The sequence below is a fragment of the Thermobia domestica genome, chromosome 6, assembly GCF_964235325.1.
Source record: "Thermobia domestica chromosome 6, izTheDome1.hap1.1, whole genome shotgun sequence".
Lineage (NCBI taxonomy): Eukaryota > Metazoa > Arthropoda > Insecta > Zygentoma > Lepismatidae > Thermobia > Thermobia domestica.
In genome coordinates, this window is record NC_137459.1 from 311530567 (window position 1) to 311558533 (window position 27967).

Sequence of the window (27967 nt, forward strand, 5' to 3'; positions counted from 1 at the left end):
AAAAAGTGCTCATTGTTGCTGACTTTTCATTCATAATTGCCGACCAAGGCCTCACAGGTGCCGTCAAAACGCTCAGATTTGCCGACTTTTCGTTCCTAATTGCGGACAAAGGGCTCATAGTTGCCTACATAATGGTTCGTGCTCATCTTCAAAATACTCACAGTTGCCTTCAGAATGTTCAAAAGTACTTTGAAAATGCTCACACTCGCTTCCACGTTGCTCTTAGTTGCCGACTTTCAATTCATAATATCTAACATACTGCTGATAGTGTAAGTTAAATGGTTCATGGTTGTTGTCAAAAGACTCACAGTTGCCGTCAGATTCCTCACACAAGCCGTCAGAATGCTCAGATTTAAAGAAAAAAGTGCTCATAGTTGACGACTATTTGTTCATAATTGCCGACCAAGGCCTCACAAGTGCCGTCAAAACGCTCAGATTTGCCGACTTTTCGTTCCTAATTGCGGACAAAGGGCTCATAGTTGCCTACATAATGGTTCGTGCTCTTCTTCAAAATACTCACAGTTGCCTTCAGAATGTTCAGACGTACTTTCAAAATGCTCACACTCGATTCCACGTTGCTCATAGTTGCCTATTTTTCATCATAATATCTAATATACTGCTGATACTGTATGTTAAATGGTTAAGGTTGCTATGAAAAGGCTCACAGTTCCCGTCAGATTCCTCACACAAGCAGTCAGAATGCTCAGATTTAAAGAAAAAGTGCTCATAGTTGTCGATCATTCGTTCATAATTGCCGACCATGGCCTCACAGGTGCCGTCAAAACTCTCATAGTGGCCGACTTTTCGTTCATAATTCCGAACAAAGGGCTCACAGTTGCCGTCAAAACGCGGATAGCTGCTGACTTTTCGTTCATAATTACCGACTAAGGCCTCACACGTGCCGTCAAAACGCTCATAACTGCCGACTTTCGTTCATATTTGCGGACAAAGGGCTCATAGTTGCCTACATAATGGTTCTTGCTCATCTTTAAAATAATCACAGTTCCCTTCAGAATGTTCAGACGTACTTCCAAAATGCTCACACTCGATTCCACGGTGCTCATAGTTGCCGACTTTTCATTCATAATATTTAACTTAGTGCTGATAGTGTAAGTTCAATGGTCCATGGTTGCTGTCTAAAGGCTCACAGTTGATGTCAGATTCCTCACACAAGCCATGAGAATGCTCAGATTTAAAGAAAAAGTGCTCATAGTGGCCGACCATTCGTCCATACTTGGCAACCAAGGCCTCACAGGTGCCGTCAAAACGCTCATAGTTACCGAATTTTCCTTCATAATTCCGAACAGAGGGCTCATAGTTGCATACATAATGGTTCGTTCTCATCTTGAAAATACTCACAGTTGCCTTCAGAATGTTCACACGTACTTTCAAAATGCTCAAACTCGCTTCCACGATGCTCATAGTTGCCGACTTTTCATTCATAATATCTAGCATACTGCTGATAGTGTAAGTTAAATGGTTTATGGTTGCTGTGAAAAGACACAGTTGCCGTCCGATTCCTCACACCAGCCGCCAGAATGCTCACATTTAAAGAAAAAGTGCTCATAGTTGCCGACCATTCGTTCGTAATTGCCGACCAAGGCCTCACAGTAGCAGACAAAACGCTCAAAGTTGCCGACTATTCATTCATATTTGCCGACCAAGGCCTCACAGGTGACGTCAATACGCTCATAGTTGCCGACTTTTCGTTCCTAATTGCGGAGAAAGGGCTCATAGTTTCCTACATAATGGTTCGTGCTCTTCTTCAAAATACTCAAAGTTGCCTTCAGAATGTTCACACGTACTTTCAAAATGCTCACACTCGATTCCACGGTGCTCATAGTTGCCGAATTTTCATCCATAATATCTAACTTACTGGGGATAGTGTAAGTTAAATGGTTTGTGTTTGCTGCCAAAAGGCTCACAGTGGCGTCAGATTCCTCACACAAGCCGTCAGAGTGCTCACATTTAAAGAAAAAGTGCTCATATTTGCTGACTTTTCGTTCATAATTGCCGACAAAGGCCTCACAATAGCCGTCAAAACGCTCATAATATCCGACTTTTCGTTAATAATTGCTTACAAAGGGCTCATAGTTGCCTACATAATGGTTCGTGCTCATCTTGAAAATACTCACAGTTGCATTTAGAATGTTCACACGTGCTTTCAAAATGCACACACTCGCTTCCACGATGCTCATAGTTGCCGACTTTTCATTCATAATATCTAACATACTGCTGATAGTGAAAGATAAATGGTTTATGGTTGCTGTCAAAAGACACAGTTGCCGTCAGATTCCTCACCCAAGCAGTCAGAGTGCTCACATTTAAAGAAAAAGTGCTCATAGTTGCTGACCATTCGTTCATAATTTCAGAACAGGACCTCTCAGTAGCCGTCAAAACGTTCATATTTGCCGACTTTTCGTTCATAATTGCAGACCAAGGCCTCAAAGATGCCGTCAAAAGGCTCATAATTGCCGACTTTTCGTTCATTTTGGCGGACAAAGGGATCATAGTTGCCTACATAATGGTTCCTGCTCATCTTCAAAATACTCAAAGTTGCCTTCAGAATGTTCAGACGTACTTTCAAATTGCTCACACTCGATTCCACGATGCTCATAGTTGCCGAATTTTCATCGATAATATCTAACTTACTGCTGATAGTGTAAGTTAAATTGTTCATGATTGCTGCCAAAAGGCTCACAGTGGCGTCAGATTCCTTACACAAGCCGTCAGAATGCTCACATTTAAAGAAAAAGTGCTCATTGTTGCTGACTTTTCATTCATAATTGCCGACCAAGGCCTCACAGGTGCCGTCAAAACGCTCATAGTTGCCGACTTTCGTTACTAATTGCGGAGAAAGGGCTCATAGTTGCCCACATAATGGTTCGTGCTCATCTTCAAAATACTCACAGTTGCCTTCAGAATGTTCAAACGTACTTTGAAAATGCTCACACTCGCTTCCACGTTGCTCTTAGTTGCCGACTTTCAATTCATAATATCTAACATACTGCTGATAGTGTAAGTTAAATGGTTCATGGTTGTTGTCAAAAGACTCACAGTTGCCGTCAGATTCCTCACACAAGCCGTCAGAATGCTCAGATTTAAAGAAAAAAGTGCTCATAGTTGACGACTATTTGTTCATAATTGCCGACCAAGGCCTCACAAGTGCCGTCAAAACGCTCAGATTTGCCGACTTTTCGTTCCTAATTGCGGACAAAGGGCTCATAGTTGCCTACATAATGGTTCGTGCTCTTCTTCAAAATACTCACAGTTGCCTTCAGAATGTTCAGACGTACTTTCAAATTCCTCACACTCGATTCCACGTTGCTCATAGTTGCCGATTTTTCATCATAATATCTAATATACTGCTGATACTGTATGTTAAATGGTTAATGTTGCTATGAAAAGGCTCACAGTTCCCGTCAGATTCCTCACACAAGCAGTCAGAATGCTCAGATTTAAAGAAAAAGTGCTCATACTTGCCGATCATTCGTTCATAATTGCCGACCATGGCCTCACACGTGCCGTCAAAACGCTCATAACTGCCGACTTTTCGTTCATATTTGCGGACAAAGGGCTCATAGTTGCCTACATAATGGTTCTTGCTCATCTTTAAAATAATCACAGTTCCCTTCAGAATGTTCAGACGTACTTTCAAAATGCTCACACTCGATTCCACGGTGCTCATAGTTGCCGACTTTTCATTCATAATATTTAACTTAGTGCTGATAGTGTAAGTTCAATGGTCCATGGTTGCTGTCAAAAGGCTCACAGTTGATGTCAGATTCCTCACACAAGCCATGAGAATGCTCAGATTTAAAGAAAAAGTGCTCATAGTGGCCGACCATTCGTTCATACTTGGCAACCAAGGCCTCACAGGTGCCGTCAAAACGCTCATAGTTACCGAATTTTCCTTCATAATTCCGAACAGAGGGCTCATAGTTGCATACATAATGGTTCGTTCTCATCTTGAAAATACTCACAGTTGCCTTCAGAATGTTCACACGTACTTTCAAAATGCTCAAACTCGCTTCCACGATGCTCATAGTTGCCGACTTTTCATTCATAATATCTAGCATACTGCTGATAGTGTAAGTTAAATGGTTTATTGTTGCTGTGAAAAGACACAGTTGCCGTCCGATTCCTCACAGAAGCCGTCAGAATGCTCAGATTTAAAGAAAATGTGCTCATAGCTGCCGACCATTCGTTCATAATTGCCGACCAAGACCTTACAGTAGCCCTCAAAACGTTCATATTTGCCGACTTTTCATTCATAATTGCCGGCCAAGGCCTCACAGGTGCCGTAAAACGCTCATAGTTGCCAACTTTTCGTTCCTAATTGCGGAAGAAGACCTCATAGTTGCCTACATAATGGTTCGTGCTCATCTTCAAAATACTCACAGTTGCCTTCAGAATGTTCAGACGTACTTTCAAAATGCTCACACTCGCTTCCACGTTGCTTATAGTTGCCGACTTTTCATTCATAATATCTAATATTCTGCTGATAGTGTAAGTTAAATGGTTCATGGTAGCTGTCAAAAGGCTCACGGTTGCTTTCAGATTCCTCACACAAGCCGTCAGAATGCTCAGATTTAAAGAAAAAGTGCTCATAGTTGCCAACCATTGGTTCATAATTGCCGACCAAGGCCTCACAGGTTCCGCCAAAACGGCCATAGTTGCCAACTTTTCCTTCATATTTGCGGACAAAGGGCTCATAGTTGCCAACATAATGGTTCCTGCTCATCTTTAAAATACTCATAGTTGCCTTCAGAATGTTCACACGTACTTTCAAAATGCTCACACTCGTTTCCACGTTGCTCATAGTAGCCGAAATTTCATTCATAATATCTAACATTCTGCTGATAGTGTAAGTTAATTGGTTCATGGTTGCTGTTAAAAGGCTCACAGTTGCCGTCAGATTCCTCACACAAGCCTTCAGAATGCTCAGTTTTAAAGAAAAAGTGCTCATAGTTGCCGACCATTCGTTCATATTTGCTTACCAAGGACTCACAGGTGCCGTTAAAACGCTCATAGTTGCCGGATTTTCGTTCATATTTGCGGACAAAGGGCTCAGAGTTGCCTACATAATGGTTCGATCCCATCCTCAAAATACTCACAGTTGCCTTCAGAATGTTCACACGTACTTTCAAAATGGTCACACTCGCTTCCATGGTGCTCATAGCTGCCGACTTTTCATTCATAATATCTAACTTACTTCTGATATTGTAAGTAAAATGGTTCATGGTTGCTGTCAAACGGCTCACAGTTGCCGTCGGATTCCTCTCACAAGCCGTCAGAATTTTCAGATTTAAAGAAAAATTGCTCAAAGTTGCCGATCATTCGATCATAATTGCCGACAAAGGCCTCACAGTAGCCGTCAAAACGCTCATAGTTTCCGACTTTTCATTCATAATTGCCGACCAAGGCCTCACAGGTGCCGTCAAAACCCTCATATTTGGCGACTTTTCGTTACTAATTGCGGACAAAGGGCTCATAGTTGCCTACATAATGGTTCGTGCTCATCTTCAAAATACTCACAGTTGCCTTCAGAATGTTCAACCGTACTTTCAAATTCTCACACTCGCTTCCACTTTGCTCTTAGTTGCCGACTTTTCATTCATAATATCTAACATACTGCTGATAGTGTAAGTTAAATGGTTCATGGTTGCGGTCAAAAGACTCACAGTTGCCGTCAGATTCCTCACACAAGCCGTCAGAGTGCTCAGATTTAAACAAAAAGTGCTCATAGTTGCCGACTATTCGTTCATAATTGCCGACCTAGTCCTCACAAGTGCCGTGAAAACGCTCATATTTGCCGGATTTCCGTTCATTTTTGCGGACAAAGGGCTCATAGTTGCCTACATAATGGTTCGTGCTCATCCTCAAAATACTCATAGTTGCCTTCAGAATGTTCACACGTACTTTCAAAATGCTCACACTCGATTCCACGTTGCTCATAGTAGCCGACTTTTCATTCTTAATATCTAACATTCTGCTGATAGTGTAAGTTAAATGGTTCATGGTTGCTGTCAAAAACTCACAGTTGCCGTCAGATTCCTCACACAAGCCGTCAGAGTGCTCAGATTTAAAGAAAAAGTGCTCATAGTTGCCGACTATTCGTTCATAATTGCCGACCTAGTCCTCACAAGTGCCGTGAAAACGCTCATATTTGCCGGATTTCCGTTCATTTTTGAGGACAAAGGGCTCATAGTTGCCTACATAATGGTTCGTGCTCATCCTCAAAATACTCATAGTTGCCTTCAGAATGTTCACACGTACTTTCAAAATGCTCACACTCGATTCCACGTTGCTCATAGTAGCCGACTTTTCATTCTTAATATCTAACATTCTGCTGATAGTGTAAGTTAAATGGTTCATGGTTGCGGTCAAAAGACTCACAGTTGCCGTTAGATTCCTCACACAAGCCGTCAGAGTGCTCAGATTTAAAGAAAAAGTGCTAATAGTTGCCGACTATTCGTTCATAATTGCCGACCTAGTCCTCAAACGTGCCGTGAAAACGCTCATATTTGCCGGATTTCCGTTCATTTTGGCGGACAAAGGGCTCATAGTTGCCTACATAATGGTTCGTGCTCATCCTCAAAATACTCATAGTTGCCTTCAGAATGTTCACACGTACTTTCAAAATGCTCACACTCGCTTCCACGTTGTTCATAGTAGCCGACTTTTCATTCATAATATCTCACATTCTGCTAATAGCGTAAGTTAAATGGTTCATGGTTGCTGAGAAAAGGCTCACATTTGCCGTCAGATTCCTCACACAAGCCGTCAGAATGCTCACATTTAAAGAAAATGTGCTCATAGTTGCCGATCATTCGTTCATAATTGCCGACCAAGTCTTCACCGTAGCCGTCAAAAAGCTCATAGTTGCCGACCTTTCGTTACTAATTGCGGACAAAGGCCTCATAGTTTTCTACATAATGGTTCGTGCTCATCTTCAAAATACTCACAGTTGCCTTCAGAATGTTCAGACGTACTTTCAAATTGCTCACACTCGATTCCACGGTGCACATAGTTGCCGAATTTTCATCCATAGTATGTAACTTACTGCTGATAATGTAAGTTAAATGGTTCGTGGTTGCTGTCAAAAAACACAGTTGCCGTCAGATTCCTGACACAAGCCGTCAGAATGCTCACATGTAAAGAAAAAGTGCTCATAGTTGCCGACCATTCGTTCATAATTGCCGACCAAGGCCTCACAGGTGCCGTCAAAACGCTCATACTTAACGAATTTTCGTTCATAATTGCGGACAACGGGCTCATAGTTGCCTACATAATGGTTCGTGCTCATCTTCAAAATACTCACAGTTGCCTTCAGAATGTTCAGACGTACTTTCAAAATGCTCACACTCGCTCCCACGATGCTCATAGTTGCCGACTTTTCATTCATGATATCTAACATACTGCTGATAGTGTAAGATAAATGGTTTATGCTTGCTGTCAAAAAACACAGTTGCCGTCAGATTCCTCACACAAGCCGTCAGAATGCTCAGATGTAAAGAAAATTGCTCATAGTTGCCGACCGTTCGTTCATAATTGCCGACCAAGGCCTCACAGGTGCCGCCAAACGCTCATAATGGACGACTCTTCGTACATAATTGCGGACAAAGGCCTCATAGTAGCCTACATAAAGGTTCGTGCTCATCTTCAAAATACTCACAGTTGCCTTCAGAATGTTCAGACGTACTGTCAAAATGCTCACACTCGCTTCCAGGTTGCTCATAGTTGCCGACTTTTCATTCATAATATCTAACTTACTGCTGATAGTGTAAGTTAAATGGTTCATGGTTGCTGTCAAAAGGCTCACCGTTACCGTCAGATTCCTCTCACATGCCGTCAGAATGCTCAGCTTTAAAGAAAAAGTGCTCATAGTTGCCGACCATTCGTTCATAATTGCCGACGAAGGCCTCACAGGTGCCGTCAAAACGGTTATAGTTGCCGACTTTTCCTTTATAATTCCGAAGAAAGGGCTCATAGTTGCCTACATAATGGTTCGTGCTCATCTTCAAAATACTCACAGTTGCCTTCAGAATGTTCAGACGTACTTTCAAAATGCTCACACTCGCTTCCACGGTGCTCATAGTTGCCGACTTGTCATTCATAATATCTAACTTACTGCTTATATTGTAAGTTAAATGGTACATGGTTGCTGTCAAAAGGCTCACAGTTGCCGTCAGATTCCTCTCACAAGCCGTCAGAATGCTCAGATTTAAAGAAAAAGTGTTCATAGTTGCCGACCATTCGTTCATAATTGCCGACCAAGGCCTCACAGGTGCCGTCAAAACGCTCATACTTACCGAATTTTCGTTCATAATTGCGGACAACGGGCTCATAGTTGCCTACATAATGGTTCGTGCTCATCTTCAAAATACTCACAGTTGCCTTCAGAATGTTCAGACGTACTTTCAAAATGCTCACACTCGCTCCCACGATGCTCATAGTTGCCGACTTTTCATTCATAATATCTAACATACTGCTGATAGTGTAAGTAAAATGGTTCATGGTTGCTGTGAAAAGACTCACAGTTGGCATCAGATTCCTCACACTAGCTGTCAGAATGCTCAGATTTAAAGAAAAAGTGCTCATAGTTGCCGACCTATCGTTCATAATGGCCGACCAAGGCCTCACAGGTGCCGTCAAAACGCCCATAGTTGCCGAATTTCCTTTATAATTCCGAACAAAGGGCTCATAATTGCCTACATATTGGTTCGTGCTCATCTTCAAAATACTCACAGTTGCCTTCAGAATGTTCATGCGCACTTTCAAAATGATCAAACTCGCTTCCACGGTGCTCATAGTACCGACGATTCGTTCATATTGCCGACCAAGGCATCACACCTGCCGTCAAAACGCTCATAGCTGCTGACTTTTCTTTCATAATTGCCGACCAAGGCCTAAAAGGTGCCGTCAAAACGGTCATATGTCCGACTTTTCGTTCATAATTGCGGGCAAAGGGCTCATAGTTGCCTACATAATGGTTCGTGCTCATCTTCAAAATACTCAAAGTTGCCTTCAGAATGTTCACACGTACTTTCAAAATGATCACACTCGCTTCCACGATGCTCATAGTTGCCGACTTTTCATTCATAATATCTAACTTACTGCTGATATTGTAAGCTAAATGGTTCATGGTTGCTGTCAAAAGACACAGTTGCCGTCAGATTCTTCACACCAGCCGCCAGAATGCTCACATTTAAAGAAAAAGTGCTCATAGTTGCCGACCATTCGTTCGTAATTGCCGACCAAGGCCTCACAGTAGCAGACAAAACGCTCAAATTTGCCGACTATTCATTCATATTTGCCGACCAAGGCCTCACAGGTGACGTCAATACGCTCATAGTTGCCGACTTTTCGTTCCTAATTGCGGAGAAAGGGCTCATAGTTTCCTACATAATGGTTCGTGCTCTTCTTCAAAATGCTCACTGTTGCCTTCAGAATGTTCACACGTACGTTGAAAATGCTCACACTCGCTTCCACGATGCTCCATTTTGTCGACATTTCATTCATAATATCTAACTTACTGCTGATATTGTAAGTTAAATGGTTCATGGTTGCTGTCAAAAGGCTCACAGTTGCCGTCAGATTTTTCACACAAGTCGTCAGAATGCTCAAATTTCAAGAAAAAGTGCTCATAGTTGCCGACCACTCGTTCATAATTGCCGACCAAGGCCTCACAGGTGCCGTCAAAACGCTCATAGTTGCCGGATTTTCGTTCATATTTGCGGACAAAGGGCTCCTAGTTGCCTACATAATGGTTCGTGCTCATCTTCAAAATACTCAAAGTTGCCTTCAGAATGTTCACACGTACTTTCAAAATGATCACACTCGCTTCCACGATGCTCATAGTTGCCGACTTTTCATTCATAATATCTAACTTACTGCTGATATTGTAAGCTAAATGGTTCATGGTTGCTGTCAAAAGACACAGTTGCCGTCAGATTCTTCACACCAGCCGCCAGAATGCTCACATTTAAAGAAAAAGTGCTCATAGTTGCCGACCATTCGTTCGTAATTGCCGACCAAGGCCTCACAGTAGCAGACAAAACGCTCAAATTTGCCGACTATTCATTCATATTTGCCGACCAAGGCCTCACAGGTGACGTCAATACGCTCATAGTTGCCGACTTTTCGTTCCTAATTGCGGAGAAAGGGCTCATAGTTTCCTACATAATGGTTCGTGCTCTTCTTCAAAATGCTCACTGTTGCCTTCAGAATGTTCACACGTACGTTGAAAATGCTCACACTCGCTTCCACGATGCTCATAGTTGCCGACTTTTCACTTATCTAACATATTGCTGAAAGTGTAAGTTAAATGGTTCATGGTTGCTGTCAAAAGACTCACAGTTGCCGTCAGATTACTCACACAAGCCGTCAGAATGCTCAGATTTGAAGAAAAAGTGCTCATAGTTGCCGACCATTCGTACATAATTGCCGACCAAGGCCTCACAGTAGCCGTCAAAACACTCATAGTTGCCGACTTTTCGTTCATAATTGCCGACCAAGGCCTCACAGGTGCCGTCAAAACGGTCATATTTGCCAACTTTTCCTTTATAATTCCGAACAAAGGTCTCATATTTGCCTACATAATGGTTCGTGCTCATCTTCAAAATACTCACAGTTGCCTTCAGAATGTTCAGACGTACTTTCAGAATGCTCACACTCGCTTCCACGTTGCTCATAGTTGCCGACTTTTCATTCATATCTAACTTACTGCTTATATTGTAAGTTAAATGGTTAATGGTTGCTGTCAAAAGGCTCACAGTTGCCGTAAGATTCTTCTCACAAGCCATCAGAATGCTCAGATTTAATAAAAAGTGCTCATAGTTGCCGACCATTAGTTCATAATTGCCGCCTAAGGCCTCACAGGTGCCGTCAAAACGCTCATATTTTCCGACTTTTCGTTCATAATTGCGGACAAAGGGCTCATAGTTGCTTACATAATATTTCGTGCTCATCTTCAAAATACTCACAGTTGCCTTCAGAATGTTCAGACGTACTTTCAAAATGCTCACACTCGCTCCCACGATGCTCATAGTAGCCGACTTTTCATTCATAATATCTAACATACTGCTGATATTGTAAGTTAAATTGTTCATGGTTGCTGTCAAAAGAGTCACAGTTGCCGTCAGATTCCTCACACAAACCGTCAGAATGATCAGCTTTCAAGAAAAAGTGCTCATAGTTGCCGACCATTTGTTCACAATTGCAGACACAGGCCTTACAGTAACCGTCAAAACGCTCATAGTTGCCGACTTTTCATTCATAATTGCCGAGCAAGGTCTCACAGGTGCCGTAAAAACGGTCACAGTTGCCTACTTTTCCTTTATAATTCCGAACAAAGGGCCCATATTTGCCTACATAATGGTTCGTGCTCATCTTCAAAATACTCACAGTTGCCTTCAGAATGTTCAGACGTACTTTCAGAATGCTCACACTCGCTTCCACGTTGCTCATAGATCATGATCAGATTTAAAGAAAAGTGCTCATAGTTGCCGACCATTAGTTCATAATTGCCGCCCAAGGCCTCACAGGTGCCGTCAAAGCGCTCATAGTTTCCGACTTTTCGTTCATAATTGCGGACAAAGGGCTCATAGTTTCTAACATAATATTTCGTGCTCATCTTCAAAATACTCACAGTTGCCTTCAGTAGGTAGGGGTCACTTGCGGGTGTTTTTTTTCCTACTGCGCATGCGCAAACCCTTGACGCTGATTGGCTGGCGCAGGTCACGTGGCCCCGCCACGCCCCTTAACGCTGATTGGCTGGCCAGGCCCCTTGACGCTGATTGGTCGGTGCATGTCACGCCACCAGCCACGCCCCTTGACGCTGATTGGACGGTGCAGGCCACGCCCCCGGCCACGCCCACTTGACGGTGATTGGTCGGTGCATGCCACGCCCCCTGCCACGCCCCTTAACGGCGATTGGTCACGCTCTTTTATGACCGCCATTTTAGGAGTACCGCGCTGATTGGTCGGCGCCGGGCCCCACCCACTGGACTCACGTACCGCGCACATGCCACATTGCGGTAGAGAATACGAACACATAGCATAGCAGATAATACATAAGATTCGTTCCCTTTTATGAGCACTTTACGAACACATAACATAGCACATATTACACAGAGACTCGTTCTTTTTTATGAGCACTCCATTTTTGAGACCAATTTTTGACCTACTGCGCATATGCGCAGAAACAGAAAATAAGACATAACACCCCCTTCTCTTTTACGAGCACTTTATAGCAACATAATAGAGCAGAGAATAAAAAAATAACAACACACACACTCACTTGATTGCTTATGCGCAGTAAAATTAAATTTCCAATTAATTACACATTGCACGCATGCGCAGAAAAATTACACTAGACTACAGACTGTTCCAGTTGCAGTACTGGTTCCGGTTCAATAGAGCAGACTACGTGCAACAAGCAGGTCATAAAAGACTATGACCTATTTTTCATCTCCTAAATAACATAGTATACACAACACTTGGTTGCGTATACCAAATCCGATTTAGTACAAATAACACGCATGCGCAGAAACATTTACATTTCCGGATCGAGCATGCTGGTAAAGAATACCACACTTATTTCTACCAGGGTCTTATAGTTTATGTGCGATACGCCCTTTCTATGACAATTTTAACCGATTTGGATGAAACTCGGTATATGAGGGTTTTCGAACATGCTGATTACGAATATCATACTTATTTTTACCTGGGTCTTATGGTTCATGTGGGATACGCCCTTTCTATGATAATTTTAACCGATTTGGATAAAACTCGGCATATGGGGGTTTTCGACCATGCTGAGTACGAATATCATACTTATTTTTAACTGGGTCCTATAGTTTTTGTGGCATACGCCCTTTCTATGACAATTTTATCCAATTTGGATGAAACTCGGCATATGTGGGTTTTCGGACGTGCTGATTACCAATACCACACCTACTTTTACATGGGTCTTATAGTTTATGTGGGATACGCCATTTCTATGACGATTTTAACCGATTTGGATGAAACTCGGTATATGAGGGTTTTCGAACATGCTGATTACGAATATCATACTTATTTTTAATTGGGTCCCATAGTTTTTGTGGCATGCGCCCTTTCTATGATAATTTTAACCGATTTGGATGAAACTGGGCATATGGGGATTTTCGGCCGTGCTGAGTACGAATATCATACTTATTTTTTAACTGGGTCCTATAGTTTTTGTGGCATACGCCCTTTCTATGACAATTTTATCCAATTTGGATGAAACTCGGCATATGGGGTTATCGGACATGCTGATTACCAATACCACACCTACTTTTACCTGGGTCTTATAGTTTATGAGGGATACGTCGTTTGTATGAAACTTAAAACCTAATAACTCAAAAACGGATCCACATATTGAGGTCGGGTTTCCACATTTAGTAACTGGTTATCAACTACTACAAGTTCCAAAATAACGATCATCGAGGTCAAAGGTCAACATACTTAAAACCTAATAACACGAAAACTGAGCCACATATTGAGATGGTGTTTCCACATTTAGTAATTGGTCATCAGGTACTACAAGTTCCAAAATAATGACCATCGAGGTCAAAGGTCAACATACTTAAAACCTAATCACTCGAAAACGTCACCACGTATTGAGATGGTATTTCCAAATCTAGTAATTGGTCATCAGGTACTACATGCTCCAAAATAATGACCATCGAGGTCAAAGGTCAACATACTTAAAACCTAATCACTCGAAAACGGAACCACATATTGAGGTGGTGTTTCCACATTTAGTAATTGGTCATCAGGTACTACAAGTTCCAAAATAATGACCATCGAGGTCAAAGGTCAACATACTTAAAACCTAATCACTCGAAAACGGACCCACATATTGAGATGGTGTTTCCAAATCTAGTAACTGGTCATCAGGTACTACAAGTTCCAAAATAATGACCATCGATGTCAAAGGTCAACATACTTAAAACCTAATCACTCGAAAACGTCACCACATATTGAGATGGTGTTTCCAAATCTAGTAACTGGTCATCAGGTACTACAAGTTCCAAAATAATGACCATCGAGGTCAAAGGTCAACATACTTAAAACCTAATCACTCGAAAACGGACCCACATATTGAGATGGTGTTTCCAAATCTAGTAATCGGTCATCAGGTACTACAAGTTCCAAAATAATGACCATCGATGTCAAAGGTCAGCATACTTAGAACCTAATCACTCGAAAACGTCACCACATATTGAGATGGTGTTTCCAAATCTAGTAACTGGTCATCAGGTACTACAAGTTCCAAAATAATGACCATCGATGTCAAAGGTCAACATACTTAAAACCTAATCACTCGAAAACGTCACCACATATTGAGATGGTGTTTCCAAATCTAGTAACTGGTCATCAGGTACTACAAGTTCCAAAATAATGACCATCGAGGTCAAAGGTCAACATACTTAAAACCTAATCACTCGAAAACTTCACCACATATTGAGATGGTGTTTCCAAATCTAGTAATCGGTCATCAGGTACTACAAGTTCCAAAATAATGACCATCGATGTCAAAGGTCAACATACTTAAAACCTAATCACTCGAAAACGGAACCACATATTGAGATGCTGTTTCCACATTTAGTAATCGGTCATCAGGTACTACAAGTTCCAAAATAATGACCATCGATGTCAAAGGTCAACATACTTAAAACCTAATCACTCGAAGACGGAACCACATATTGAGATGCTGTTTCCTCATTTAGTAATTGGTCATCAGGTACTACAAGTTCCAAAATAATGACCATCGATGTCAAAGGTCAACATACTTAAAACCTAATCACTCCAAAACAGACCCACATATTTGTATCTAGCAAAATAAGAAAAAGAAGTGAAGAACGAATAAAATTTGGATGGACTAGTTTTCTTATGTACCAACAAAAAATAGAGCACCGGCGACAAAAAAGAAACCGAAGGAGGAATAAATTTGGGTGACCTAACCAGTTTTGTACTAAGCAGAAAAAAGCGAAGAAGGTAAAATTTAAATAGCTCAGTATTTATGTACATTTTTGTACTACTAAAATAAACGAAGGAATAAATTTGGGTGTTCTACAGAAGAAAACGGGGAAGGGCCATTTTATTTAATTTTGTAGTACTCAAAATATACAAAGATATAAATCTGTGTGACCCATCCAGTTTTGTACTAAGCAGAAAATTTGTTGGCTTTTTAGAAAGACCATTTTATCTTTTTGTGCTCTACAAATAAACGGAGGAAAAGCAAAGAGAGACCATTTTATGTGCCTTTTGTAACGAAGAAACAAATTTGAAGGAGGTTCATTTTAACTAATTCTGCTGCGAGTAGATCGCTTAGTACATAGTAAAAAAATAAAACAATATGGTATTATTGCGACTTTCATTTTCGAATACATACGAATTAGGCCACTATGGCAAAAAATTCTACTCTCTCCTTATGCTTATTTGGAGCAGACTTAAGAGGACCAAGTATTAGAAACCCGCTAGTAGGGCGTCGATTCAGTAATCAATATTGGAGTTTCCCTTTGTAAACAAACAAGCTTCTTACCCCCACTCCAGAAATTAGAAAACAAATTCTTTCTTCTACGCTCTTCGGCACGCATTTTAGACCAAGGGCAGCAAGACACTATATTAAATAACACTTCTGCTGGATAGAAATTCGATTCTCTCGATCTTCTGCTTTACTTGGAAATTATCCACATCTTAGAATTTATCAGGTTACATCTAGTAAAAGAAAACGAATAGATAATTTTGAGACAGTTCCATATGGGTAAATACAGTATTAGTAGAAACGATAGTTTTTAATTAAGTAGAGATAAGGAGAGAGTAAAAAAATGGAAAATTAAATTTTAAATCATTATTATTATTATTTTAGAGGTCAAAAGGAAGAATAAATGAATTTGAGTGGCATATGTACGGAATTAAGTTTTGTAAAGGGCAAAAAAATTGAATGGAATATTTTATTTTGTACCAGCTGGGAATTTAGTGTTGTACCATTGTATCAATTTAAGTATTTTGTACTATTTAGTACCACCGAGAAGGTGTAGAATATTTAGTTTTGTACCAAGCAGAAATTTGTTGGCTTCTTTATTTTGTATTAACGACTAAAACCTTTAACACATACTTGGTTGTGTGCATTACAATGGCCGAAGTTTTTCATTTCCCTGTGGTACAACGTAATGGTCGCCCCACTTATTCTAGGTCTACAGTTAGATACAAAATCAGACTAGGTTGTTACAAAAATCAAAATAGACCACCCACATTGATTAGAGTAATACTAAATGGTATAAAAATAGTGAGCTTGTTATAATGGTCCTTCTTCCCTTTTTTGTGGTTGGTACAAAACTAAAAGGTGGTATAAAAGTGAATAGGTTTATTCCTTCGTTTATTTGAATAGCACAAAAAGGTATAGAAATTCAGAGCTTATTCCTTCGTTTGTTTGAGTAGCAGAATATGGTCTTTCTTTGTTTAAATGTGAGAAATTGGATCGTATAAATGTGTTCGATCGAATGACGGTGTAATTGTTATCTTTACCTAATAACTCTCTTAGAGATCATTATTGCTGGTAGACTACAATAAACTGCACTATTACAGACTATTATAAGTACAGTGCAATACCGCTATTAATTGGAAATTCTTACACAATGTATCGTTCTTGTTATCGAAGTCTACTCCAACTAAGCATAAGGAGAAAGTAGTATTTTTTTGCCATAATGGATTATTCTGTATGTATAGCTTTATTCTGAGAAAAAAACATTTGTTATTCTTTTTCACCAAGTTTCCAAATACCGCGAGGTCCAACAGATAGGTATCAGGAGATACCGCAAAAAGGCCAGTTTTACCACATCGTGTAAAGCAACCAAGTAAATCCGCAATCTGGATACTTGGCCTGAACTCGCACACATGATTCCAAAACTTTAATAACTCATCCAAAGTCTCCTGCGTTCCCCCATAGCGAAAGAAAGCTATCACAGTATAACTATTACCCTTAGTTTTCATGTCAAAAAAGGTAGCTGATTGGAAAAGAGAACTGTGTGCGGTTAAACGAGTAACCAACGACAAAAAGTTTATCTTAATATCTGCCTGCGATAAATGCTCATATACCATTTGTTATATCGACTATTAAACAAATATCTATCCATCAAATAATTGTCTACCACATAGTTATAGTGGGCATTGTGCTCAACAAAACGTGGCTGTATACCATTATCCAATCGAAAATATCTAACTGTAGACCTAGAATAAGCGGGGCGACCATTACGTTGTACCACAGGGAAATGAAAAACTTCGGCCATTGTAATGCACACAACCAAGTATGTGTTAAAGGTTTTAGTCGTTAATACAAAATAAAGAAGTCAACAAATTTCTGCTTGGAACAAAACTAAATATCCTACACCTTCTCGGTGGTACTAAATAGTACAAAATACTTAAATTGATACAGTGGTACAACACTAAATTCCCAGCTGGTACAAAATAAAATATTCCATTCAAATTTTTATTAATTCTTCACTTCTTTTTTTTTGCCCGGTACAAAACTAAATTCCGTACATATGCCACTCAAATTCATTTATTCTTCCTTTTGACCTCTAAAATAATAATAATAATGATTTAAAATTTAATTTTCCATTTTTTTTCACTCTCTCCTTATCTCTACTTAATTAAAAACTATCGTTTCTACTAATACTGTATTTACCCATATGGAACTGTCTCAAAATTATCTATTCGTTTTCTTTTACTAGATGTAACCTGATAAATTCTAAGATGTGGATAATTTCCAAGTAAAGCAGAAGATCGAGAGAATCGAATTTCTATCCAGCAGAAGTGTTATTTAATATAGTGTCTTGCTGCCCTTGGTCTAAAATGCGTGCCGAAGAGCGTAGAAGAAAGAATTTGTTTTCTAATTTCTGGAGTGGGGGTAAGAAGCTTGTTTGTTTATAAAAGGTATACTCCAATATTGATTACTGAATCGACGCCCTACTAGCGGGTTTCTAATGCTTGGTCCTCTTAAGTCTGCTCCAAATAAGCATAAGGAGAGAGTAGAATTTTTTGCCATAGTGGCCTGATTCGTATGTATTCGAAAATGAAAGTCGCAATAATACCATATTGTTTTATTTTTTTACTATGTACTAAGCGATCTACTCGCAGCAGAATTAGTTAAAATGAACCTCCTTCAAATTTGTTTCTTCGTTACAAAAGACACATAAAATGGTCTCTCTTTGCTTTTTCTCCGTTTATTTGTAGAGCACAAAAAGATAAAATGGTCTTTCTAAAAAGCCAACAAATTTTCTGCTTAGTACAAAACTGGATGGGTCACACAGATTTATATCTTTGTATATTTTGAGTACTACAAAATTAAATAAAATGGCCCTTCCCCGTTTTCTTCTGTAGAACACCCAAATTTATTCCTTCGTTTATTTTAGTAGTACAAAAATGTACATAAATACTGAGCTATTTAAATTTTACCTTCTTCGCTTTTTTCTGCTTAGTACAAAACTGGTTAGGTCACCCAAATTTATTCCTCCTTCGGTTTCTTTTTTGTCGCCGGTGCTCTATTTTTTGTTGGTACATAAGAAAACTAGTCCATCCAAATTTTATTCGTTCTTCACTTCTTTTTCTTATTTTGCTAGATACAAATATGTGGGTCTGTTTTGGAGTGATTAGGTTTTAAGTATGTTGACCTTTGACATCGATGGTCATTATTTTGGAACTTGTAGTACCTGATGACCAATTACTAAATGTGGAAACAGCATCTCAATATGTGGTTCCGTCTTCGAGTGATTAGGTTTTAAGTATGTTGACCTTTGACATCGATGGTCATTATTTTGGAACTTGTAGTACCTGATGACCGATTACTAGATTTGGAAACACCATCTCAATATGTGGTGAAGTTTTCGAGTGATTAGGTTTTAAGTATGTTGACCTTTGACCTCGATGGTCATTATTTTGGAACTTGTAGTACCTGATGACCAGTTACTAGATTTGGAAACACCATCTCAATATGTGGGTCCGTTTTCGAGTGATTAGGTTCTAAGTATGCTGACCTTTGACATCGATGGTCATTATTTTGGAACTTGTAGTACCTGATGACCAGTTACTAGATTTGGAAACACCATCTCAATATGTGGGTCCGTTTTCGAGTGATTAGGTTCTAAGTATGCTGACATTTGACCTCGATGGTCATTATTTTGGAGCATGTAGTACCTGATGACCAATTACTAGATTTGGAAATACCATCTCAATATGTGGTGACGTTTTCGAGTGATTAGGTTTTAAATATGCTGACCCTTGACCTCGATTGTCATTATTTTGGAACGTGTAGTACCTGATGACCAATTACAAGATTTGGAAACACCATCTCAATATGTGGCTCAGTTTTCGTGTTATTAGGTTTTAAGTATGTTGACCTTTGACCTCGATGATCGTTATTTTGGAACTTGTAGTAGTTGATGACCAGTTACTAAATTTGGAAACCCGACCTCAATATGTGGATCCGTTTTTGAGTTATTAGGTTTTAAGTGTCATACAAACGACGTATCCCTCATAAACTATAAGACCCAGGTAAAAGTAGGTGTGGTATTGGTAATCAGCATGTCCGATAACCCCATATGCCGAGTTTCATCCAAATTGGATAAAATTGTCATAGAAAGGGCGTATGCCACAAAAACTATAGGACCCAGTTAAAAAATAAGTATGATATTCGTACTCAGCACGGCCGAAAACCCCCATATGCCGAGTTTCATCCAAATCGGTTAAAATTATCATAGAAAGGGCGTATGCCACAAAAACTATAGGACCCAGTTAAAAATAAGTATGATATTCGTAATCAGCATGTTCGAAAACCCTCATATACCGAGTTTCATCCAAATCGGTTAAAATCGTCATAGAAATGGCGTATCCCACATAAACTATAAGACCCATGTAAAAGTAGGTGTGGTATTGGTAATCAGCATGTCCGAAAACCCACATATGCCGAGTTTCATCCAAATTGGATAAAATTGTCATAGAAAGGGCGTATGCCACAAAAACTATAGGACCCAGTTAAAAATAAGTATGATATTCGTACTCAGCATGGTCGAAAACCCCCATATGCCGAGTTTCATCCAAATCGGTTAAAATTATCATGGAAATGGCGTATCCCACATGAACCATAAGACCCAGGTAAAAATAAGAATGATATTCGTAATCAGCATGTTCGAAAACCCTCATATACCGAGTTTCATCCAAATCGGTTAAAATTGTCATAGAAAGGGCGTATCCCACATAAACTATAAGACCCTGGTAGAAATAAGTGTGGTATTCTTTACCAGCATGCTCGATCCGGAAATGTAAATGTTTCTGCGCATGCGTGTTATTTGTACTAAATCGGATTTGGTATACGCAACCAAGTGTGTGTGTATACTATGTTATTTAGGAGATGAAAAATAGGTCATAGTCTTTTATGACCTGCTTGTTGCACGTAGTCTGCTCTATTGAACCGGAACCAGCACTGCAACTGGAACAGTCTGTAGTCTAGTGTAATTTTTCTGCGCATGCGTGCAATGTGTAATTAATTGGAAATTTAATTTTACTGCGCATAAGCAATCAAGTGAGTGTGTGTGTGTTGTTATTTTTTTATTCTCTGCTCTATTATGTTGCTATAAAGTGCTCGTAAAAGAGAACGGGGGTGTTATGTCTTATTTTATGTTTCTGCGCATAGCCGTAATTTGTCCCTGAACCGGACAGTCTGCGGTCTGCTGTGTGTGTTTGTGTGTGTGTGTGTTGTTATTTTTTTATTCTCTGCTCTATTATGTTGATATAAAGTGCTCGTAAATGAGAACGGGGGTGTTATGTCTTATTTTATGTTTCTGCGCATAGCCGTAATCTGTCCCCGAACCGGAACAGTCTGCGGTCTGCTGTGTGTGTGTGTGTGTGTGTGTTGTTATTTTTTTATTCTCTGCTCTATTATGTTGCTATAAAGTTCTCGTAAAAGAGAACGGGGTGTTATGTCTTATTTTATGTTTCTGCGCATAGCCGTAATCTGCTCCTGAACTGGAACAGTCTGCGGTCTGCTGTGTGTGTGTGTGTGTGTGTGTGTGTTGTTATTTTTTTATTGTCTGCTCTATTATGTTGCTATAAAGTGCTCGTAAAAGAGAACGGGGGTGTTATGTCTTATTTTATGTTTATGCGCATATGCGCAGTAGGTCAAAAATTGGTCTCAAAAATGGAGTGCTCATAAAAAAGAACGAATCTCTGTGTAATATGTGCTATGTTATGTGTTCGTAAAGTGCTCATAAAAGGGAACGAATCTTATGTATTATCTGCTATGCTATGTGTTCGTATTCTCTACCGCAATGTGGCATGTGCGCAGTACGTGAGTCCAGTGGGTGGGGCCCGGCGCCGACCAATCAGCGCGGTACTCCTAAAATGGCGGTCATAAAAGAGCGTGACCAATCGCCGTTAAGGGGCGTGGCAGGGGGCGTGGCCTGCACCGACCAATCAGCGTCAAGTGGGCGTGGCCGGGGGCGTGGCCTGCACCGTCCAATCAGCGTCAAGGGGCGTGGCCGGGGGCGTGGCCAGCACCGACCAATCAGCGTCAAAGGGCGTGGCCAGCCAATCAGCGTCAAGGGGCGTGGCGGGGTCACGTGACCTGCGCCAGCCAATCAGCGTCAAGGGTTTGCCCATGCGCAGTAGGAAAAAAAACACCCGCAAGTGACCCCTACCTACTCCTTCAGAATGTTCAGACGTACTTTCAAAATGCTCACACTCGCTCCCATGATGCTCATAGTTGCCGACTTTTCATTCATAATATCTAACATACTGCTGATATTATAAGTTAAATGGTTCATGGTTGCTGTCAAAAGAGTCACAGTTGCCGTCAGGTTCCTCAAACAAGCCGTCAGAATGCTAAGATTTAAAGAAAAAGTGCTCAAAGTTGCCGACCATTCGTTCATATTTGCCGACCAAGGCCTCACAGAAGACGTCAAAACGCTCATTGTTGCCGACTTTTCGTTCATAATTGCCGACCAAGGCCTCACACGTGCCGCCAAACGCTCAAAATCGCCAAATTTTCGTTCATAATTGCAGACAAAGGGCTCATAGTAGCCTACATAATGATTCGTGCTAATCTTCATAATACTCACAGTTGCCTTCAGAATGTTCAGACGTACTTTCAAAATGCTCACACTCGCTTCCAAAGTGTTCATAGTTACCGACTTTTCATTCATAATATCTAACTTACCGCTGATATTGTAAGTTAAATGGTTCATGGTTGCTGTCCAAAGGCTCACCGTTGCCGTCAGATTCCTCTCAAAAGCCGTCAGAATGCTCAGCTTTAAAGAAAAAGTGCTCATAGTTGCCGACCATTTGTTCATAATTGCCGACCAAGACCTCACAGGTGCCGTCAAAACGGTCATAGTTGCCGACTTTTCCTTTATAATTCCGAACAAAGGGCTCATAGTTGCCTACATTATGTTTCGTGCTCATCTACAAAATACTCACAGTTGCCTTCAAAATGTTCACGCGCACTTTCAAAATGATCACACTCGCTTCCACGGTGCTCATAGTTCCGACGATTCGTTCATATTGCCGACCAAGGCATCACACCTGCCGTCAAAACACTCATAACTGCTGACTTTTCGTTCATAATTGCCGACCAAGGCCTAACAGGTGCCGTCAAAACGGTCATATGTCCGACTTTTTGTTCATAATTGCGGGCAAAGGGCTCATAGTTGCCTACATAATGGTTCGTTCTCATTTCTAAAATACTCACAGTTGCCTTCAGAATGTTCACACGTACTTTCAAAATGCTCACACTCGCTCCCACAATGCTCATAGTTGCCGACTTTTCATTCATAATATCTAAAATACTGCTGAAAGTGTAAGTTAAATGGTTCATTGTTGCTGTCAAAGGACTCACAGTTGCACTCAGATTCCTCACACAAGCCGTCAGAATGCTCAGATTTAAAAAAAAAGTGCTCAAAGTTGCCGACCATTCGTTCATATTTGCCGACCAAGGGCTCACAGGTTCCGTCAAAACGCTCATACTTGCCGAATATTCGTTCAAAATTGCGGACAACGGGCTCATAGTTGTCTACATAATGGTTCGTGCTCATCTTCAAAATACTCACAGTTGCATTCAGAATGTTCAGACGTACTTCCAAATGCTCACACTCGCTTCCACGATGCTCACAGTTGCCGACTTTTCATTCATGATATCTAACATACTGCTGATAGTGTAAGATAAATGGTTCATGGTTGCTGTCAAAAGGCTCACAGTTGCCGTCAGATTCCTCACACAAACCGTCAGAATGCTCAGACTTAAAGAAAAAGTGCTCATATTTTCCGACCATTCGTTCATAATTGGCGACCAAGGCCTCACAAGTGCCGTCAAAACGCTCATAGTTGCCGACTTTTTTTCATAATTCCGAACAAAGGGCTCACAGTTGCCCTCAAAACGCTCATAGTTGTTGACTTTTCGTTCATAATTGCCGTCCAAGGCCTCACAGGTGCCGTCAAAACGCTCATAATTGCCGAGTTTTCGTACATAATTGCTGACAAAGGGCTCATAGTTGCCTACATAATGGTTCGTGATCATCTTCAAAATACTCACAGTTGCCTTCAGAATGTTCAGACGTACTTTCAAAATGCTCACACTCGCTTCCACGTTGCTCATAGTTGCCGACTTTTCGTTCATAATATCTAACTTATTACTGATAGTGTAAGTTATATGGTTCATAGTTGCTGTCAAAAGGCTCACAGTTGCCGTCAGATTCTTCACACAAGCTGTCAGAATGCTCAGATTTAAAGAAAAAAAGTGCTCAAAATTGCCGACCATTCGTTCATAATTGCCGACCCAGGCCTCACAGTAGCTGTCAAAACGCTCACAGTTGCCGACTTTTCGTTCATAATTGCCGACCAAGGCCTCACAGGTGCCGTCAAAACGCTCATAATTGCCGACTTTTCGTTCATAATTGCGGACAAAGGGCTCATAATTGCCTTCATAATGCTTCGTGCTCATCTTCAAAATACTCACAGTGGCCTTCAGAATGTTCACACGTACTTTCAAAATGCTCACACTCGCTTCCACGATGCTCGTAATTGCCGACTTTTCATTCATAATATCTAACATACTGCTGATAGTGTAAGTTAAATGGTTCGTGGTTGCTTTCAAAAGTCCCACAGTTGCCGTCAGATTCCTCACAAAAGCCGTCAGAGTGATCACATTTAAAGAAAAGTGCTCATAGTTGCCGACCATTCGTTCATAATTGCCGACCGAGGCCTCACAGGTGCCGTCAAAACGCTCATAGGACCGACTTTTCGTTCATAATTGCGGAATAGGGCTCATAGTTGAATACCTACTGGTTCGTGTTCATCTTCAAAATACTCACACTTGCCTTCGGAATGTTCACACGTACTTTCTAAATGTTCACACTCGCTTCCACGATGCTCATAGCGGCCGACTTTTCATTCATACACTACCAGCAGTTTGTTAGATATTAAGTTAAATGGTTCATGGTTGCTGTCAAAAGACTCACAGTTGCCGTCAGATTCCTCACACAAGCCGTAACAATGGTCACATTTACCAATAAAGTGCTCATAGTTGCCGACTATTCGTTCATAATTGCCGTCCTAGGGCTCACAGATGCCGTCAAAAGGCTCATAGTTGCCGACTTCTCGTTCACAATTCCGGACATAGGGCTCATAGTTGATAACAACATTTTTCATGTTTATCTTGAAAATACTCGCAGTCGGCTTCAGAATGTTCACACGTGCTTTCAATGTGCTCACGCTTGCATTCACGATGTTCACAGTTGCGACTTTTTTGTTCATGACTGCCGACCCAAGGCTCACAGTTGCCGTGAAAACGCTCATTGTTCCCGACTTTTCGTTCATAATTGCGGATATAAGCCTCACAATTGAAAACATGATTTTTAATGTTTATCTTCAAAGTACTCGCTGTTGCCTTCAGAATGTTTGCACGTGCTTTCAAAGTGCTCACACTCGCTTTCATGATGCTCATAGTTGTAAACTTTTTGTTCATAATTGCCGAACAAGAGCTCACAGTTGCCGTCAAAACGCTCATAGTTGCCGACTTTTCGTTCATAATTCCGGATATATTGCTCATAGTTGAAAACAGCATTTTTCATGTTTATCCTAAAAATACTCGCTTTTGGCGTCACAATGTTCACACGCGCTTTCAAAGTGCTCACACTCGCTTTCATGATGCTCATAGTTGCCGACCATTCGTTCATAATTGCCGACCAAGGCCTCACAGTTGCCGTCAAAACGATCATAAATGCTGACTTTTCGTTCATAATTGCCGACCAAGGCCTCACAGGTGCCGTCAAAACGCTCATAGTTGCCGACTTTTCGTTCATAATTCCGGATATAGGGCTCATATTTGAAAACAGCATTTTTCATGTTTATCCTAAAAATACTCGCTTTTGGCGTCACAATGTTCACACGCGCTTTCAAAGTGCTCACACTCGCTTTCATGATGCTCATAGTTGCCGACCATTCGTTCATAATTGCCGTCCAAGGCCTCACAGTTGCCGTCAAAACGTTCATAGTTGCCGACTTTTCCTTCATAATTCCGAACAAAGTGATCATAGTTGCCTACATAATGGTTCGTGCTCATCTTCAAAAAACTCACAGTTACCTTCAGAATGTTCAGACGTACTTTCAAAATCCTCACACTCGCTTCCACGATGCTCACAATTGCCGACTTTTCATTCATAATATCTAACATACTGCTGATAGTGTAACTTAAATGGTTCATGGTTGCTGCCAAAAGACACAGTTGCCGTCAGATTTCTCACACAAGCCGTCAGAATGCTCAGATTTAAAGAAAAAGTGCTCATAGTTGCCGGACATTCGTTCATAATTGCCGACCAAGGCCTCACAGTTGGCGTCAAAACGCTCATAAATGCTGACTTTTCGTTCATAATTGCGGACAAAGGGCTCATAGTTGCCTACATAATGGTTCGTGCTCATCTTCAAATTACTCACAGCTGCCTTCAGAATGTTCAGACGTACTTTCAAAGTGCTCACACTCGCTTTCATGATGCTCATAGTTGTCGACTTTTTGTTCATAATTGCCGACCAAGGTCTCGCAGTTGCCGTCAAAACGCTCATAGTTTCCGACTTTTCGTTCATAATTCCGGAGATGGGCTCATAGTTGAATACAGTATTTTTCATGTTTATCTTCAAAATACTCGTATTTGTCTACAGAATTTTCATACGTGCTTTGAATGTGCTCACGCTTGCATTCACGATGCTCAGAGTTGACGACTCTTTTGTTCATAATTGCCGACCCAATGCTCACAGTTGCAGTCAAAACGCTCATAGTTGCCGACTTTTCATTCATAATATCTAAATTCTTACTGATAGTGTAAGTTAAATGGTTCATAGTTGCTGTCAAAAGGCTCACAGTTGCCGTCAGTTTCCTCACACAAGCCGTCAGAATGCTCAGATTTAAAGAAAAACGTGCTCAAAGTTGCCGACCATTCGTTCATAATTGCCGACCAAGGCCTCACAGTAGCTGTCAAAACGCTCACAGTTGCCGACTTTTCGTTCATAATTGCCGACCAAGGCCTCACAGGTGCCGTCAAAACGCTCATAGTTTCCGACTTTTCGTTCATAATTGCGGACAAAGGGCTCATAGTTGCTTACATAATATTTCGTGCTCATCTTCAAAATACTCACAGTTGGCTTCAGAATGTTCAGACGTACTTTCAAAATGCTCACACTCGCTCCCACGATGCTCATAGTTGCCGACTTTTCATTCATAATATCTAACATACTGCTGATATTGTAAGTTAAATGGTTCATGGTTGCTGTCAAAAGAGTCACAGTTGCCGTCAGATTCCTCACACAAGCCGTCAGAATGATCAGATTTAAAGAAAAAGTGCTCATAGTTGCCGACCATTTGTTCATAATTGCAGACACAGGCCTCACAGTAACCGTCAAAACGCTCACAGTTGCCGACTTTTCGTTCATAATTGCCGACCAAGGCCTCACAGGTGCCGTCAAACCGCTCATAGTTTCCGACTTTTCGTTCATAATTGCGGACAAAGGGCTCATAGTTGCTAACATAATATTTCGTGCTCATCTTCAAAATACTCACAGTTGGCTTCAGAATGTTCAGACGTACTTTCAAAATGCTCACACTCGCTCCCACGATGCTCATAGTTGCCGACTTTTCATTCATAATATCTAACTTACTGCTTATATTGTAAGTTAAATGGTTCATGGTTGCTGTCAAAAGGCTCACCGTTGCCGTCAGATTCCTCTCACAAGCCGTCATAATGCTCAGCTTTAAAGAAAAAGTGCTCATAGTTGCCGACCATTCGTTCGTAATTGCCGACTAAGGCCTCACAAGTGCCGTCAAAACGGTCATATTTGCCGACTTTTCCTTTATATTTCTGAAGAAAGGGCTCATAGTTGCCTACATAATGGTTCGTGCTAATCCTCAAACTACTCACAGTTGCCTTCAGAATGTTCAGACGTACTCTCAAAATGCTCACACTCGCTTCCACTGTGCTCATAGTTGCCGACTTTTCATTCATAATATCTAACTTACTGCTTATATTGTAAGTTAAATGGTCCATGGTTGCTGTCAAAAGGCTCACAGTTGCCTTCAGATTCCTCTCACAAGCCGTCAGAATGCTCAGATTTAAAGAAAAAGTGTTCATAGTTGCCGACCATTCGCTCATAATTGCCGACCAAGGCCTCACAGGTGCCGTCAAAACGCTCATACTTGCCGAATATACGTTCAAAATTGCGGACAACGGGCTCATAGTTGCCTACATAATGGTTCGTGCTCATCTTCAAAATACTAACAGTTGCCTTCAGAATTTTCACACGTACTTTCAAAATGCTCACACTCGCTTCCACGATGCTCATAGTTGCCGACTTTTCATTCATAATATCTAACTCACTGCTGATATTGTAAGTTAAA